Below are 14,498 nucleotides of genomic sequence, written 5' to 3' on the forward strand. Positions count from 1 at the left end.
ATGTTATGCCTTTTGGGTCCAGGCAATGGCAAAATTCCATGGCCTTAATGTCCTTAGAAAAAGAAAACTTTAAACAACGGAGCCCTTTTGCAGTCTACTTAATCAATTTAATGCTGTTAAGTTTCCTAAACAAATCGAAGGACGAAAATCTAAGAGCTTTCGCAGTGTCTGCAGTGTGCGGGCGAGTGGCGCGTGGACTTTTGGGTGTGTCTACTTTCAGCGGGCACCATGATGCCAGCCACCGGGAAGCTGTATTTCCTAAATGTATTGCCTTGTTTGAAAGGCACTGACTCCGTTCTGGAATCATTTTCAGGTCAATGGATCAATTATTGTGCCCTGGTTGGCCCTCTTTTTTAGGCAGGGTGCCCTTTGTGGCACTGTTCCATCTGGGCATCAATGCTTGTGGTCATTCTTGGTGTGATCAAATGCATTTTGACTGTACAAATTGTTTCTTTCTTTCTTGGTAAGGAATGTTAAATAAAAGTAATGATTGATTAAGCTAGAGAAGAGGGATGCCTTCATTTGCCACCTACTAAGTTAATTTTGTTGTCCATGTTCTCCATTGCATCATTATGAGACGTTGTTGATTCTGAATGGGGAACTCTTCTTGGGTAAATGTCAGCGGTGGGATCAAAGAGAAGGATCGTTACTGGAATCATATTTACAGGATGGAGGATTAACTATATGAAATCTGCAATCCCTTATTGCCTCAGAATCCTATACAAGGGATGTTGGCTGGTCGATACTGGTTCGAATGCTTATTAAACGTGGCTTTTCTTAAAACATTGGAGCTGCGTGCTTTATCTAATGCAAGTGTGCCTACCATGCTAGAATGAAATATTTGAGTGTCAGACCCCACAGCTACAGCTCCTTTTAAAATATAGGACTCAGATTATGATTTGTTACAAGTGTGTGACCTTTGCACCCCTTGTCTCTCCACTCAGTATTGGCCCCTCCGCACCCCATTTTGCCTTCTGCCACTTCCAAAATTTCGTATTTTTCCCGGCAAGTTGACCTGCTCCCCATCAATGAGTCAGCAGCTCCCGCAGCTGAGTGATCCTGTGACAGGTGCTTCCAGGGCTCCTCCACCTCCTGGCATTGTCTCAAACCCGGCAAGAGATTCAGAAGTGGGTGCCCTGCCCAAGGGTCACTGACTGTGTGTCCGGGAGCTGACTTCCTTTCCTCCCTGCATCCACCATGGGTAGTTGGCAGCCAGAGCAGCTTCAGGGGGCACCTCCCTTTTCCTGGTCTCATCCTTCCTTTGCCTCCATTTCTTTCTTTCTTTTCTTTTCTTTTTTTTTTTTTTTTTTTTTTTTTTTGAGACAGAGTTTCACTCTTGTTACCCAGGCTGGAGTGCGATGGCATGATCTCGGCTCACTACAATCTCTGCTTCCCGAGTTCAAGCGATTCTCCTGCCTCAGCCTCCCAAGTAGCTGGAATTACAGGCAAGCACCACCACGTCCAGCTAATTTTGTGTTTTTAGTAGAGACAGGGTTTCTCCATGTTAGTCAGGCTGGTCTCAAACTCCCGACCTCAGATGATCCGCCCGCCTTAGCCTCCCAAAATGCTGGGATTACAGGCATGAGCCACCGCACCCGGCCCTGCCTCCATTTCAGTGGGAAGGTAAAGCTCTGCTTCAGGAAGATCCGGAGTTCGTAGATTAAGGGTACTTCTGATTCCAGAAATCTTTCTCTGGATACGAGGAAAGGGTTTCGAAGCCTGGGTCTCCTATCTGTGCTGCCTTGTCTGCTGCCTTCCTTTGGGACCTGCCTACTGGGCCACTGATATGGTTTGGCTCTATGTCCCCACCCAAATCTCATCTTGAATTGTACTCCCCTAATTCCCATGTGTTGTGGGAGGGACCTGGTGGGAGATCATTGAATCATGGGGGCAGTTTCCCCCATACTGTTCTCCTGGTAGTAAATAAGTCTCCCAAGATCTGATGGTTTTTTATGGGGTTTCCACTTTCGCTTCTTCCTCATTCTCTTCTCTTGTCTGCGCCATGTGAGATGTACCTTTCACCTTCAGCCATGATTGTGAGGCCTCCCCAGCCATGTGGAACTGTGAGTCCAATAGGCCTCTTTCTTTTGAAAATTGCCCAGTCTTGGGTGTGTCTTTATCAGCGTCATGAAAACGGACTATTACAGCCGCCAAGGTAGAATATCAGACTGATCTATTAGCCCGTTGCATTTTCACTGCTAAGCATTTGAGACTTGTATGGAACCTCAGGATATCTATTAATGGAAGGGAACTTATTTCTCACTTGTGGGATTCAGAGAAGTGCTTCTGAGTCAGTTAGAACTAAAAGGATAGTCCACCTTGGGCAGGGTGGATAAGCCCCCTAAGGCTGGAGATGGTGCCACAGCCACCACCCACACTGGCCAGCTGACTGCAGAGGAGCCTAGTCACACGTGCTGGATGAACACATCAGCCTGCGCGAGCCTTCATTTCTCTCATCTATCCATCACTTCCTAGGATGTGATGTGACATTTAAGTGAGATGACCCAAGGTAGGCGTTTAATAAAAGCTAGCTATGGACTGGGCGCGGTGGCTTACGCCTGTAATCCCAACACTTTGGGAGGCCAAGGCAGGTGGATCATTTGAGATGAGGAGTTCAAGACCAGCCTGTCCAACATGGTAAAACCCTGTCTCTACTAAAAATACAAAAATTAGCCGGGTGGTAGTGGCACGTGCTTGTAATCCCAGCTACTTGGGAGGCTGAGGCAGGAGTATCGCTTGAGCCTGGGAGGTGGAGGTTGCAGTGAGCCAAGATTGCGCCACTGCACTGCAGCCTGAGTGACAGTGTGAGACCCTGTCTCAAAAAATAAAAATAAATAAAAGCTAACTAATTGTGGTTATCACTGCTACTCTTATTATGATCGTCATCACAGAATCATGGCAACTGTTTCCAAATTTAAGGAAGATATTGAACTGGATTGTAACATATATGCTGGTACCATAGTGGGTATCAAAAGGAGTTCCCTTTACTAGCAGTAATCCACTTTTTCACTTCAAAAAACTATATTAATATTTGACATCTAGGCCGGGCACAGTAGCTCACACCTGTAATCCCAGCACTTTGGGAGGCCGAGGAGTTCAAGACCAGCCTGGCCAACATGGTGAAACTTTGTATCTACTAAAAATACAAAAATTAACTGAACATGGTGGCGGGCACCTGCTACTTGAGAGGCTGAGGCATGAGAATTGCTTAAACCTGGGAGGTGGAGCTTGCAGTGAGCCAAGATCACACCACTGCACTCCAACCTGGGTGAAAGAGCAAGACTTGTCTCAAAATAAATAAATAAATAAATAAATAAATAAATAAATAAATAAAATATCCAAAAAAATGAGTCAAGTCTTTTTTCCTGTTAAGCTGGATTAGTAGGGGTCTCTTGAGTAGAGTCACCCGTTCCCATGTTTTCCTTTCCTTTTTCTTTGTCTTTAACAATAGGTTTGTGAAAATAACACCATAGTTCATATCAATGATCAAATATGACCAAAGTTCCTTCAACTGGAGAATGCTTACAACTCTCTGGGTCTCTCACATAGTATTTAACGCAATGGAATTTCAGAATTGAGAATTTATAAAAGACATATCGTTAAGGTTTAAATATTTTCTCCAGACTCTTTGAGGTCTTATGTTGTTATACCTAAGGGTATCCACGACAAAGTAAAATTAAATGATTCTGTAACTTGATGATTTCACTCTGGTTCACGGAAATACCCAAGGAATAAAAGAAAACGAAATTAATGTGTGAATATTCAGCAACTGTGAGTTTCAATTTTAAAACATACTTAGGCTTCCCTTCACTCACTTGCTCTTCTTTAGTAATCTGTTTCCTCCTCTGTCACTTTTAAGAAGTGTGATTTTTTTCTCTTCTGACTCATTTATGTTTCTTGATGTTGATTTGAACGGCTACCATGACAGAAAAAAAAAAATCTGTTATTTTTAAAATAAAGTTCAGGGTTCTGACAGGCAGGGGGACCACTCCAAGCTTGCTTCTGGCTGCGTCCGCTGGGGTGATGTTTCCAGCAGGGCAGGAGCTATACGCCCCGGGCCGGCCTTTGGAATCCCAGAAAGAAGTGAGAAGCGTGGTGGGCAGAGCACATACAAAATTAAAACTTTCTGAGACATGTGATTCCTGTTTCCCTTCTTCATCACATACTTGGGTTTTTTATTAGCACCAATGGATTCCATGGGTTTCTATCCGAGCCACAGTGACAAATTATTCTCCTGGTGACTGAATTAGAAGTTGACAGTAAGTTGGAAGAATGCCTTTGGATCTGACATGACGAACAGATTAATCCTTCATGTATTTCCATTTCCATTCCTCCCTCCCCCCGGGAAAGTTTCCGCATTCTTTCAAGAAGTGCCTCCTAAAAGAGCCTAGTAGGTAATCCTTTGTCACAGAGCAAAGGCCTGAGCGTTAATCAGTCACAGTTTCCCCAAGAGGAAATAGGAACACAGATTTCCTATATAAACTCATGTCTCGTCACCGTGTTCACAGCAGACCCAGTTCAGAGTTGGAATTCTTCTAGAAATCCTTTCTCAGCTGGCAGGGAAACATGGATTCTCCAAGGCCAGGATGGTTTCCCAGCGTCTTCCCAGGAAGACAAGAGGTAACGGGGGAGCTCAGAGGGGCCTTTCTTTTCTCTTTGGTTTTATGTCATGGTTGCTTCTAATATAATTTCTAAAGTATCTAAAAATCAGGCTAAAGAATATTACCAGGAAGGCGTCGTTAAATGAAAATTTGGCAAGCCTCTTAGTTACCTTTATCCAGCTCTGTGCAGGAAATCTGGGATCTATGCTTCAGGAAACCATTTCCAGTCCACCACGCCTCGGTCAATAGTGCCCTGGGGATGGCACAGAAGCATTGTCTGTTTGGGCCTGTGGGTTGTCAGACAGCCAAGAATCCAAGGTGAGGTTCACCTTTTTAGAAAAACAGTCCCTAACAATTGCTGGGGACATAGGCCGGCTCGATGACACAGGAAAATCCCACCCATTGTAAACTGGACATTTTCTATCTTTGTAATCAAAACTGCCCTCTTCATTTTTCTTAACAACTAGATTTGTGAAATGGCATTTTAATTAAAAGTGACACACAGAGCAAGCGTGAGGGACCTGGTCTGCAGGCCAGTGAGCTGGTCTTCAAGGAGCTTGTCTTCAGGCTCCTGAGGACACAGGGCTGGTCCTCTGTGTGTAAGGCTTTCCTGCCTGTGCAGTTCATGCTGCAGAAACAGATGATACTGTCGGTTGCAGATGTGTGCCAACTGCCTAAGGGATGGCATCATTCGTATTAGGAGAAAGAAAAGAAATTTATAAACACTTTTGGGTATGTGAGTTACAGAGAGATTTCTCAGACCCGGCGGTACATCAGGATGAGGTCTGGTGCCAAATGCAAGGGCCGTGAGTGGACCAGTCCTACCAGATATATGAACTCACCCTCAACTGCAGCTCCATCCCCTGGGGGTGGCCCCCTGTGGATTGAACAACAGGAAAGAAGATCACATTGTGCTCAAAAATGACCATTTGCAGTGACTTTTTTTTTTTTTTTTTTTTTTTTGAGACTGAGTCTCCCTCTATCACTCAGGCTGGAGTTCATTGGCACAACCTTGGCTCACTGCAAACTGCCTCCCGGGTTCAAGAGATTCTCCTGCCTCCACCTCCTGAGTAGCTGGGATTACAGGCGCCTGCCACCACGCCCAGCTAATTTTTATGTTTTTAGTAGAGATGGGTTTTGCCATATTGGCCAGGCTGGTCTCAAACTCCTGACCTCAGGTGATCCGCCCACCTCGGACTCCCAAAGTGCTGGGATTACAGGCGTGAGCCACCATGCCCGGCCTGTGGTGACTTTTTAAAGCTGCTTATACACATGAACATAAAGATGGAAACAACAGACACGGGGAACTCCAAAAGGGAGGGGGAGGGAGGAGAGCAAGTGTTGAAAAACTATCTATTGGGTACTATGTTCACTACTGGGGTGATGGGTTCAATAGAAGCCCAAAGCCCAGCATTATGCAATGTACCCACATAACAAACCTGCACGCATACTCTGGAATCTACAATAACATTTTTTTAAAACTGCTTATTATGTTGCAGAGTTTGGTAAAAATTATTTAAAATGTTAAGAAAGGAAGGATCTGTGTGGAACTACTGAACAAAAACATGTCATACAATAGATTTTCTGAGTAGCTTTTCTCCTTGTTTTGAATAGAAATAAGCATAAGCAAAAAAACAAAAACTGGATTTGTGTTTATTTTATGATGAGGGCTGATTCAGTTCTACCAACTTTAAAAAATATGTTGATAGTATTTAACTGATTTCAAAAAACTCTACCAAGATTCATCTGCTGTCAGAAATGGTGCAGATTTCATGTTCAAGTGCTATAACATATACCTATAGATAGCTTCTTAAAGCTATATATATTGTATTTTACATATACATATTATGTATTTAAAGCTATCATGTTACCATGTTGCTGCTGAGAAATGAATTTTTTAAAATATCATGTTTGTGGAAATTATTATTTAGAAAAACAGGATTTGCTCCATTTCCTGTTTTTCCAGATAACTTATGTGCCTTATGCTTAAACAGAAATTGCATTTCTGATAAGGCACATACATAGAGAGCACTTATTTACAAAGCGAGCTCAAATTCATGATTTCATGTGGGTCCCCTAAACACGAGGAGGCAGCCGTCCAGGCGTGCCTCGTCACCTCTCCCTTCAAGAGGGGAAAACAGAGACCCAAGCAGGCTGGATAAGTGAGTTGTAGGACAGTGGAAAGGAAGCGCCAGTCCCCTGCAGTGCTCCCTCAGACGGAAACGGTGCTCCTCTCCAACTGAAAAAACAGTCAGCTCTCATTACCACCACCAAAGGTGAAGTTCAGACCTGCCAAAAGAAAAACTTTTCCATTATGAGAAACATGATTTGACAGTTATGCAAGTGACAGAGAACATTAACAAATAAGAGCATATCCTGTGGATTCTGCAAACGGTTTGCTGGTTGATAATTATATTTTGGAACAGTTTTATGATCACTTGAGTTGATCTTGGCCAGTGTTCCCAATTATTTCTGCATGTTATCTGCTGACCAAATGCAGCTTTCTAATCTCTTTTCACATACTTGGCACGTTTCCTTTCCGCACAGCCAATAATTCGTTCGTTCGCTCACTGAGGGTTTATCAGGGTTTATCAGGTATCTCTTGCAAGCTCATGATTGTGCAAGATCTTGAAAAATGAAGTGGTTGATTCCAGTTCTAATTTCAGGAAATATTTCTTAGACAGCCAATATTTGAGTCCTTTCTCTACTAAGTATAAATGTGTGTTTTGCCCAGGAGCCTAGCAAAATGATTGATTAGAAAGATTTTAGTTCTAGAAAGTCAAATTACTCCTGTAATCCCAGCGCTTTGGGAGGCTGAGGTGGTTGGATCACTTGAGGTCAGGAGTCCGAGACCAGCCTGGCCAGTATAGTGAAACCCCATCTCCAATAAAAATACAAAAATTAGGCTGGCAAGGTGGCACGTGCCTGTAATCGCAGCTACTCAGGAGGCAGAGGCAGGAGAATCGCTTGAAGGCAGGAGAATCGCTTGAACCCAGAAGGCGGAGGTTGCAGTGAGCCAAGACTGCACCATTGCACTCCAGCCTGGGCAACAGAGCATGACTCCATCTCAAAAAAAAAAAAAAAAAAAAGAAGAAGAAGAAGAAAGTTGAATTACTTAGACTTGTCACTTCATTACTCTAAGTCCCACCTTCTTGGTCTAAAACATAAAGGGCTGGGTGAGAATTGTTTAAAGACATCTTCAAGACCTAGAGTTCTATGCTCTAGGGTGGTGCTGGTCTGGATTTGGAGTTAGCAACAGAAATCCCCAGAAAGTAACTACTGCAGGTGTCAGCCATGACTGGGACCAGCCGCACTCATCTCCTTGTCTTGCAGGATGAGGTCTGAATGTTTTGGGGTGAATGTTTTGTCATCTTCCTATGAGAAAGCAGCACTGGCCTGGGGGGCTTGCTCCTCCTGCCTCCCTCATTTGTTTTTCCTCTCTCACTGCTCTCCAAAAGAAGCGAGAACATTTTTTTGAAACACATTTTATTAATGGAAAATTTTTATTTGAAATATGGTCATTTTCTTTTTATAATATTGCTTATATTCAGGAAGGAAAAGCTGAGAATCCGTGGGCTTTGATTTTAAAACTCAAACAGAAATGTTAGTTAATAAAACAAAGGTATTTTTCCCACTGTTCTGAGGGCCGTTCTGGCAAATGGTTCCGGGGGCCGTGTGATGGTTTATGTTACTAGAAGTGATTCACTGGGAAGGTGAACCACTTCATCTCGTCAGAAACCATGGAAACCCTCGATACCACTCTGCTCCCCTCTTAGGGGAGTTCTCAACAGAAGACACTGGAAAGTGGATGTCACTGGGATGAAGTTAGAAATCCCAAAAGTGCACTATTTGAGCAAGATCGAATTCAAAGGCATCACTGTTTTCAAAACCTGTTTTTGGCTTCCTTCCAATCTGAAGCCAACACCGACGTTCTGTTATGCTGTTTCCCGTTGTGGGTGGATTGACTTAATTTTTAATGAGTGATTCACCACTCATGGCTGTATGTTTTCCGCCTGCTGAGCTGAGAATTAAGTCATGTTTCCTTTAAAAAATTCTTTTTGATATCAACTGAGTAATGTGGTTCGCAGTGTTTGAGACAAGGAGACATGTTAATATCACTTAAAAGAAGGCATTTAACCTGACCTAGGCTCTTAAGACATGGCAATCATAACGCCATCATGACTGGAATGCTCTAGAAAAGGAGCCTGTCTCATTCAGCTTTCAAAAACATTTCTTTCTATAAGAATATTTTCCAAAGTTGTGCAATTTTTTGAAACATTTTTTGAGGGTAGTACAAATCCAATCCATTTGGGAAGTCACGTGGCAGGTTTCCTAATGGGAAGCCTGGTAATATCGTGCATTTCCCCACAGTGTTCGCAGTGTCTCACGCCTGTCCACTCTGATTACTCCAACTGGCCTCTGCCCATCCAGCAGGGGTCTGGCAATCCTTTCTGATCCATAATTTTTATTAAAATAGCACCAGAGGTACTTGTGGCCACCAGAGCTATTTAGCTCCTGCCTTGGGCCCCACCCCTTACCAAACTATTCCCTCTCCTGGGCCCCTCAACACCACTCCTTCAGGATGACTCTGAAGCACAGGCCGCCCCATCTTTACAGTGAGTCCCTCCTGCCTGACCTGAGCACAGACCAGTGAGCCCACCGAGTGAGCAGTTGAAGCTCATCCCTGTGCCCAGCACCTCAGGGCCCCCAGGATCAGATTTTACCCAGTAGAACCCAAGAACCTAGAGGATGGGAAACACGGCCAGCAAGGAGGCAGCAGGAGGGGTGCAAATCAGAGGGGTAAGACAGGGAGGCTGGAGGGGCAGGTGGAGCATTTGGGAGTCAGTCGTGGGGAAAACAACATGACCAGAAAAGGAGCAGAGGTGGGGCCTGCGAGGCTCAGGTGCTGAGTGTCTGTGCTAAGCAGCCACGTGGGGGTCAGCAGGTCACCCCTCTTCTAAGGACATCCATCTCCCTAGCCGCCCAGTGGAGCCACCTCTGCAAGGCTCTAGGGTTCTTGCCATCCAGGTTGGGCCCTCAGAAGAAACTGAAAAGTTCTAGCACAAAATTCATAGAACACTGAAAATACAAGGGGTGGCAGCTAGGGGTCGCTTTCCTTAGGGGACGATCTGCTCTTATCCCAGCATCTTGGGCCTTGGCTCAGGGCTTCCTGAAGCTGAGCTTCCCTGGAGAGGAGGCCCCCTGTGCAGGGCAGCTGCTCGCCAGTGCTCCTGGGCCTAGGGGCACTCAGGAAAACACCCGGGTACCCTCAGAGCCAGACCGCAGGCCTGGAGCCACTCCTTTTGCTGATGCACTTGCATCAGAAAGCCACACACCTGCTCTAGAAACCTAGGTACCAGGTCTAAAATCCAAACACAGCATCAGGAGCCCAAATACCTGGTTAGAATCCAAGTCCCCAGTCAGAAAACTAAATACCATGCAACAAATCCAAATACCTCTTCAGAAACCCAAATACGTGGTCAGAAAGCCAAGTACGTGCCCAGGCATTTGTAATAACCGTGTAAGTGGGAGTCTTCATTTTTCTCCAGAACAGGTAGCCCCTTTCTGAAATTCGTCATAAAGCTAAAAAAAAATAATTGTTTTATTTCAGTGAGGCTGTAGTGCATTTTTTAATGTGTCTGCTGTTTGTATCACAGTGTGCCTGGGACATTTGAAAAAGTTTGAAGTTGCCCCTGGGCACAGAATCTAGGGTCCTGATTGAAAATGAGCAGAGGGTTGAGGAAATAGACTCACTGAAATTGCATATTCAGGTCTATGAAAGACAGAGAACTACATCAGGGGTGTCACAGCAACCTGGGGGATCCTTCTCTAAGTTTCTTAAATCCCCAGGAAAGGATTTTCTTCGAGGACGTGGTTAAAAGGAAATGAACTACTAATCTTGAGAAATGAAAAGTCAAGTTCAGAGAATGGCCTAAGAGTTCTGAGTGATCAGAGAGTGCATGCTTTCTCTAACTTCCATTTTCTACTGTATCCATAATTTATATGATGTGTGATGCATACATGAAGCTAATGTGTGGTGGGGCCACCGCAGAGGGACAGAAAACAGCTGATGTGGAAGCCATGCCTGACTGTCACAGATGGGGGTGGGGGGCCCGGGTCTCAGCTCCTGGAGGGGGCGAGGGAGCCCATTGTCCTGGGATCCCCAGGGCTTACCCAGCGTACATTGTGCGTCGGGTCTCAGGAACCTGCGTTGCTGATGGATGTGTGAATGAGTGGACAGGCGTGGAGGACGGGGGAGTAGGGAGAAGACAGTTCTATCTTCGCGTTCTTCACAGAGCCTGGGGCAGCACTTAGCACAAACAGGGCTGGCTACTTAAAACCCGGGGTCACTCGTTCAAAAGGCAGGAAAAAAAGCTTTTTACTTTCTTCGTGTTCTCTCTCTGGACCTTTCATAGTGCTGTGTGTATGTGTGTGTGTGTGGGTGTGTGTGTGTGTTTTACCTTTTATTTAATGTCACATTCCCCCAGGCACTAGGATACTCTCACTGCCTTCAACTGGGCAGGTAGAGGACGTCCATCCAGCCCCCATCCTCCCTGTTGAGGAGTCGGGGGAGTCTCAGTTGCTGGCCGGGGCAGGAAGTGGACAGTCAAGAACCCAGCGGGGCGGGGGTAGGAGGTGGGCCAGGTGTGAGGTGAGGGGCCATACCCCGGCACATGTCCCATTGCCCCACCAGAGTTCCCTCACAAAACACAAGTTCGGAGAGAAAATTCTTATGACAGGTGAAGGTAGCAGTTACAGAGCATTAAGCCCTAAGCACGAGGGACTCTCTTCTGAGTGAGGGCCTGAGCACTGCTCTGCTCTCGCGTCCCCAAAGTCCACCCTGAGTACGAGAAGTGAGGGACAGAGTCCTGCAGCGTCCACCCCGTGGTGACTGGTGAAGGGTTTTCTTTTCCAGGGGGAGCACAGCCAGAGCTCTCTTCTCTGAGTCCATCATTAGTTTCCGGGAAAGCCTTCCCTGCCCACCCCATCTGAGGCTACCTGTCTGACTTCCAGCCCCAAGTTACTTTCTGTACCCCCGATTTACTTTATGTTGTCATTAAAGCGCTTACCAGTATTTGGAACTGTGGTATTTACCCATTCTCTCACCCGCAAGAATGCAGGCCCCATGGAATGGGGATCCCATCCCTCTGTCCCCTCGCACAAGTGCTGGCATGAGAGAGGCACCCAGTGAATTTTAGGTGCATGAATGAATAGTCCTTACATGACTTTATATCCTTTTAGAAGCAAGCTGGATATAAATAAATAAATGAAATCCGGTGGCTCACGCCTGTAATACCAGCAGTTTGGGAGGTCGAGGCGGATGGATCATGAAGTCAGGAGATAGAGACCATCTTGGCTAACACGGTGAAACCCGTCTCTACTAAAAATACAAAAAAATTAGCCAGGCGTGGTGGTGCGCGCCTGTAGTCCCAGCTACTCAGGAGGCTGAGGCAGGAGAACAGCGTGAACCCAGGAGGCGGAGCTTCCAGTGAGCGGAGATCACACCACTGCACTCCAGCCTGGGAGACAGAGCGAGACTCTGTCTCAAAAAATAAATAAATAAATAAGTCAACTAACACCTCCAAGTGTCTCAGTCAATTTTCAGTGATTTTTCTCTGTCCAACACCAGACTAGCTTCAGTGATTTCTTTCACTGATGTGGCCACATTTGTTTTGTTTTATTTTGTGGCCGTGCAGCCCGATGTCCCAGGGGCTGTTAGTCCTCCTGACTCCCTGCTGGAACACAGGGGAGAGCCTCATTCCAGGTCTGCACTGGCCCCAAACTGGGCCAAGACTGCACATTTCAGTTCACTTTGGGTTTCTGATACCAGTTCTCTCCCCAGTCCCCCTTCCCTAGGATTCCTAAGAGCTAAGGGATGTGCCCACCAATCCAAGCCACCTACTAGCATGGAACTTCTGTCTTGAAAGGGATATGGTTTTGAACCAGTCACTGGAAGATGCGTTCTAAGGTGAGGCCTTCCTGGTCGATAAACCCGTAGGTGTCGCCCACCAAAAAGAGTAAATCTGACCTCAGCCCTGTCCCACGGTGGTGTCTATTCCATCAGGGCAGAGGGGCAGCAGCTGGCAAGAGAGGCTCAACCCCCACACTCCTGAGAGCCAGGAGGCCCCAGCATTCAAACTCAGGCTTCACAGATCCACACATCTTTGTTCTCAGAGAGGGGAACCCAAAGTGTGTCTCCCAGTGAGTTCTGAGGATGAGGGAATTATGAACGCACCATGTCCGCTTGTGAGATAAGCTGACCCACCTGGTTCCTCATAGTGGGAGGTGGCTCAAGGGTCAAGTGGCCCATTCTACCTGGTCCTCTTGGTTTTCTTCCATCCGCTTCCCTGGAGATGGTTATGTGCTTTGCTTCTTACTAACAGTAACGTATCCAGAAGCCAAGGCAAGCTAGGAGGAGGAGTGAGATCTGGATCTGCAGAGCCAGAATAGCAAAATTACGCAGCTGAGGCTTAGCTGACTGTCCAGACCCTGACGGTGGGGTTTAGAATTGGACAGCATCCAAGCCGTTCTGTGATTTCATCAGCACCATCATGCAATAAGCTGTTATAAACACCTATATGAAAACCTGTTTTCTAACGATGCTGCAACATTTGATTAATTCTTCTGGATGCGATAGCAAGATGGCTAAAGCAAGCATTGCTTGCAGTTATGATGAATTTGCTGAGTGTCAGAGGAAGATTGCCAGGCCACAAACTAATCATTCTTAGGTGCCTCATTTACCATTCTGTCCATGTTTATACCAACTCTACACGAGCGTGCACGCGCACACACACACATGCGTGTGAAATATTCCAGACCACCTTGAGCTAAATGAATTTGACCTCTATTTATAAAATGTGCATTAGCATGAAATGGAGGGGGGCTTTCTTTAAGGGTTCAGCAAGCCATCTAGCCCACATGCTCCTGTCTTAGATGCCAGCCTTGGTCTTAAAGAGCCTAGTTTCTAAGGGAAAATTCATGTCATGGACATCTTGTTGCCAGGAATCAGTGTGATTCACTTTTCATTTCAGGATGATGTTGAGTCTCCTGTGTTATTCCCAGTGTGGACGTGGAGCAGTGACTGATGTCTAATTATTTGGAAGGGAGAGAGCTTCTCTAAGAAGGACATACAATGTCGGAAACTTCCGTTGCTTGGCAACACGTAACTTTACCTATGTTTCACCAAAGGCAGTTTAAAGGGCTAAAGACGCCCATTCATGCAACAGTAGGTTACAAGGAAGATCTCAAAACCTGCCCTGTCAAAATCACTCTTTCCACCATAGAAATAAACACCGAAGAGAGGGTTTAAGACATGGGTGTTTGCATGTTGCACATCAGTAAGGAGGGTGGGAAAGAAGGCAGTGGTGCCCCCATTTTTCTGGAATCATACTATGTACATGCCCTGTTAAAGTTGATTCAAATCACTCATTCCTTACAATAAAACCTCCAGCCTGAGAGTCCCCTTTAGAATGTATGCCCCTGCAGCTTCCCCAGTTTTTATGACTGTGGTATCTCGCTGGAACCCGTGCCAGTCCCTTCCCATCCAGCTAGTATGCCTCCCGGCATTCAGCTTCAGCCCCCAGCCTTGTTTCATGTCAGCAGCTGAGCTCATGAAAACTCTTCTTTCCAATGAAGGAGGAGGCTGAGAGGTGCACCAATGGCTAGATCCAGGCACACGCAGGCTCCAAGTTCACAGAAACAGGGCCGTCATGTCCCGGCTGTTGGGAGTTCCTGTGAATGCGACAACCCTCATTTCTTTTTGAAGTGGGTGTTGTAAGAAGCATGTCTGTTCATTGTGGCAGCCTGAGTTTTGGAGGCCCCCACAACATTCTTTCCTACGTGGAAAGAGTTTTCTTTTTAATTCAGAAACAACAAACCTTCTCAGCCTCAAACCAG

The 14,498-nt window shown here is 45.8% G+C and overlaps 1 protein-coding gene across 11 annotated transcripts in view; it reads left to right on the forward strand.

Annotated features, from left to right (window-relative positions):
- The window catches only part of PTPRE (protein tyrosine phosphatase receptor type E), a 182,721-nt gene that overhangs the window by 77,441 nt on the left and 90,782 nt on the right, over positions 1-14,498 (forward strand). For 2 of the 11 annotated variants that reach the window (XM_077945613.1, XM_077945614.1), the window contains exon 3: positions 4,512-4,620. The exons of the other annotated variants lie outside the window; for them this stretch is intronic. The gene's annotated coding sequence lies outside the window, so the exon portion shown is untranslated. The remainder of the gene's footprint in view (positions 1-4,511; positions 4,621-14,498) is intronic. 11 annotated transcript variants of the gene reach the window in all.

The sequence above is a fragment of the Macaca mulatta genome, chromosome 9, assembly GCF_049350105.2.
Source record: "Macaca mulatta isolate MMU2019108-1 chromosome 9, T2T-MMU8v2.0, whole genome shotgun sequence".
Taxonomy (NCBI): Eukaryota; Metazoa; Chordata; class Mammalia; order Primates; family Cercopithecidae; genus Macaca; species Macaca mulatta.